At 38.8% G+C, this 4656-nt stretch overlaps 1 long non-coding RNA gene across 1 annotated transcript; it reads right to left on the minus strand.

Moving 5' to 3' along the window:
* Positions 1 to 7: 7 nt before the first annotated feature.
* Positions 8 to 1671, minus strand: LOC104943979 (uncharacterized). The gene is made up of 3 exons (XR_798180.1): positions 1426 to 1671; positions 303 to 582; positions 8 to 101 (listed from the first exon to the last, which is right to left on the minus strand). It is a non-coding gene; the product is annotated as an uncharacterized lncRNA (long non-coding RNA).
* Positions 1672 to 4656: the final 2985 nt, after the last annotated feature.

Raw genomic sequence — 4656 nt, forward strand, 5'->3', positions numbered from 1 at the left:
CTGTGCCCCCTCGGATCCATAGCCCCAAACTACAGCTCTCTCTGGAGACTTCTGCAGCACCATGTGATCTTGATAGTAGGAGGCGAAGCGCAGGACCCCATCTACACACATAAACATTAATATGCGAGTGCAGAATAATTAAAATAACAATACATAAAGAAGAGATTTTTTTTTTGGAGATAGTGTAAGTAAGTGCAAATATGCCTTTTTGTTTCTGTTTGAAAATAATAACGCAGTAACATTTTGACACGGCCAGAAGTTGTAGTTGGCCAACAGGTTAATGTTGACTAAACGATACTCACCACAGTCTTGAATAGAAGCTGCAACCAGTATAAAAACACCACAAAGTCTTATCGCCATGACAACAAGATGATTTCCAGGTTAACCAAAAGTTGCAAAATCACGCAGATTGAGTTTACGTGATGAACTATCAAACGGTAAACTCAGCAACTAACTCGTGATTTATCTTCTTCTTCTTCTTCTTCTTCTTCTTCTTCTTCTTCTTTCGTGTTTATTGGCGGTTGGCAAACCAACTTGTAGGTCCATTACCGCCACCAACTGGACTGGAGTGTGGACAAGAGACTAAGCAGAAAACAATAAACAAAAGAAACAAAACAAAGAACCAAAACTCTAGATTATTTTTAAATGTATCAATTTCTCTTAGAAATTTAATAATCTCACAATATATATTGCCTGATGTTTTCCCTAACAGTCCTGATAGCGACAAGTCATGGAATTTTGCTTTCTTCAATGTCTGGAAAACAAATTTCTCTGAGTACTATATTTCCTGCAAAGCAGTAAAACATGCTCAACAGTTTCTGGCTGGCTACAGTGTATACACTTTCCGGTTGGATGCTTTCCTATTATACTTAATGTTTGATTGAGACCTGTATGACCTATTCTTATCCGAGAAATGACATTTTCCTCCCTTCTTTTAAACCCCACCTTCCTTCCATCCCCCACATACCTTTGAATTTTATAAAGATGTCTTCCTGTATCACTAAGGTCCCAATGATCTTGCCATGTTGTTTGTGCATATTTCTGTATGAATGTTTTAACCTCCGCTTTACTGAGTGGAACTTCTATGTCTATGTACACTTCTGAGTGTTTGTTTGGTCAGAATATCCACCTGTTCATTACCCTCCACACCAACAACATGAGCAGGAACTCAGATGAAACGAGTTGCTATGCCTTTGATTTGCATTTGATATCAAATTAGATATATTTCATTTATTATGTCCATTCTAGATGAAGATCTACCCGATCGTATACTCGATAATGCTGAAAAGCTGTCAGATGCAATTACACTATTATGTATTTCTTTCTCCTCTATCCATTTCAATGACAGTACCAATGCCAACAACTCTGTGGTGTATACTGACACACATGGTCTGTTACACTTTTCTTGATATGTGTATTACTCACTGCGATGTATAGGCCTACTGCTGCCCCTGCACGCCCTGTGTCTGGATCTTTGGAACCATCTGTAAATATGATTGTTGAGTCTGAGTGATATCTTGCAAAAATAATTCTGGACTATGCGCCATACTGGTAGTTCTTTCTTTTCCTTTAACTCCCTTTGTATATTGAGGTCTACACTTGGCAATGGGAATAACCAGGGTTCGTGATTTATCCAAACGAGTTTAGCGAGTTGTTTCCCTATGCCTGTTACATCCGTACAATAGTGTAGCGCACTGCGGACCTTCAAAATAAAAGCACACAAGCTCAAAAGTGCCAACATTTTAATCCTCTTTAAAGATATTGAAGGGAATTTGAAGTATGTGTCACAACAATACGAACAAGCCTATGCCTAATGACTGCCTGCAGTTGTTGTGTAGCCTGCTATATTTGTAAAAGCAGCCGTTTGTCTGATTTAGGTTGCAGTGAGATAATTACATGTAACGCCAAAGATGATGCACTGCCTACTAGTGGCCAACACAAGAGTAGTCATCAGATGCCATAATTTTACCCTTTGCCCAAACAATCAATTAAGAGGCCACACCTTAAATGGAGACCTATCATGCAAAATGCACTTTTTGATGTATTTTATACATAGATATGTGTCCCCGGTGTGTCAGGGAACTCGCAAAGTGTCAGAAAACAAAACCCTCTCTCTTTTCCTCCGTAGGCCTACCCAAATCTCTAAAAACGGGGGTAAGGGAGCTGATCCAGATTTGCGCCCGATATGACGTAATATCGGAAATGCGGATCAACAGCACCATCAGAAATGTTGCTACCAGAAACAATGCCAGACTGTTTTGGAGCTAACCTGTAGGCCTACTAGAGAAAGCATGTGCAAAAAATGCAGGAAATAAAAAAAGGAACTTTTGAGGTCCATACTGTTTCAGAAATAATCCTTTATGTGGTTTGGAACATGATATGGCATTTAATCCCGGCAGCATTTAGCTGAGTATCTCGTAGAATTCTGAGCAAGCTCCCCCTCCTCTTTTTTTTCAAGCTAAGGACCCCAAATCAGCAGTTCTCGAACAGGGCTGATAAAGAGGGATATGAGGCATGTCTAAAATGCATGATCTGTTTGGTATTTTGAGCAAAACCCATCATAGACATGTTTTTTATATATTTTTATATATCTGAGACCCATAATATATGCATACAAATAGCATAATAGGAGACCTTTAAAGCAGGTCAGAGGAAGAGATTGGGGATAGAGCTCACAGTCCTCACTCTATGCAAATACGTTTGGACTTATTTTCTCATGACAGCTAATTATTACAAACATTACACTCCTGGGGCATATTCAACACCAACTCCCTCCAGCTGCAGCCTCTCCCTCAAGTTTATAAGGGCCTGCACAAAAGAGAAAAGCTGCTGCAGTTTCTCTTTTCTTCATTTTTCTTTGTTTTACTAACAGGCTGGACGAGCTACACACTTGCTGCATTCAATGACTTTAGCCTGTTGTATGACTTTTCCAGTCGCAGTTGATTAAAGAGCTTTAAATTAAACGTTTAGCATTATTATGATACATCATAGTAAAACCAGATGAAGCTGATGACCCGAAGATTGGCTGTGTTTTCATTTGCATGAAAACAGCCAATTTTACTTCAGATTTGTAATTTACTTATGTTCCCGTACATGCAGACCAAGACAGCATCAGACTGATGTGACAGTGCATTTCCGTATGACTAATGCTTCAATATTACTTCTCCACTTCAGAGTCCAAGCCAGTGCTGAAATTAAATTGCAGAAATTGGGTTTGAAAATTGCCATCCTTCCTCTAGTGATCCGTGGAATGGGCTCTGGTCCGTTCCATCACATTTTACAGCTAATTTCATGTGGTGAAATGAGAGATGCAATGGAAATATGTTTGTGGTTTCATGCATGAACCAAGATTTATGATTGCTGTCTAGGTCTCTCATAGGTCTCTTAAAATATCAGCTCCCATTCAGCATGTGATAAATCCCTCAAATTAGTGCCTCCCTTTAAGTCACTCGACAGCTATAGGTGCATGATAGGAGTCTGAACATCATCTCCTGCAGCCTACATTGCATCCCGCTTTTACACTTTCACACTTGGAGCCATCAAAATCAGTTTACACGTGAGACTGCCTTTCCCAATTTATACCAAAACAAGCTGCTGAATAATAGATGTTTAGTGTACTGTACATTCACACCAATCCTATCAGTAAATAGGCAGGAATTGAAGGATTTCAGGTTCCATAAACTTTTAAAATGAAGGAAATATAGTTGTTCTCAATTTGCACAACATTGTTTTTTTATTTATCGAAGAGAATTAGGTGATGTTAAAATGTTGTACGTAATGGAGGTTTGGTTAACTAAGAATGAATGCTGTCAAAATTATCGCGTTAACGGCGGTAATTAATTTTTTTAATTAATTGCGTTAAAATATTTAACGCATTTAACGCATGCGCAGAATGGCCCGCCCCATACATCCCACCAGTGGCAGCGCCAGGGTATGGCTGGGCTACAGCCATACCAAGAAATGGCTTAGCCCCACCTTGAAAAATGATGTTAAAGTAAGCAAAATAAAGTCCGCCAACTCTCGCGGAGTAAATTGCACAGACAGCAGAGTAAGATTGATTTCAGTAGTCACTTGTCTGGAAATACTGAAGACTAGAAACGGTTTTGAAAACTTTTGTCACGTAGTGATCGTCTTCTCAATATAACATCTTTGATAATGTCTTCTGGGCAATCAGAATCACGATAACGGCGTGGTGTTGTTGCAGGAAGTCCCGACGGAGAATACTTTTGCTGTAGTAGGCACATATACATCGATATAACATTACGTGTTGATAGAAATCAACACGTAATGAAATAAGACCCCACGGTTTGATGATTGATAGGTGTGTGGGCTGTCTTTCATCACACAGAACAATGTTATAATAAACATACATACATACTGTATTTTAGATGGATATATCCGCCTTCTTTCATTTATCTTTCCATTCCACAACAATATACATAAAGAAATGGCATATTTTGGACATAGTTCGAATGGTGATTAATCATGATTAATAAATGTTTAAGCTGTGATTAATCTGATTAAAATGTTTAATCGTTTGACAGCCGTACTAAGAATATTAGCATAATGACTGGAAACAGTGGTAAACAGCTAGCTTGGCTCACTTAACACCATATGTTATCCGTGTGACTCCTCAGTTTATAGTGTGTTTTGTTA

Source organism: Notothenia coriiceps, unplaced genomic scaffold (genome assembly GCF_000735185.1).
Source record: "Notothenia coriiceps isolate Sejong01 unplaced genomic scaffold, NC01 NC01_scaffold00007308, whole genome shotgun sequence".
Taxonomy (NCBI): domain Eukaryota; kingdom Metazoa; phylum Chordata; class Actinopteri; order Perciformes; family Nototheniidae; genus Notothenia; species Notothenia coriiceps.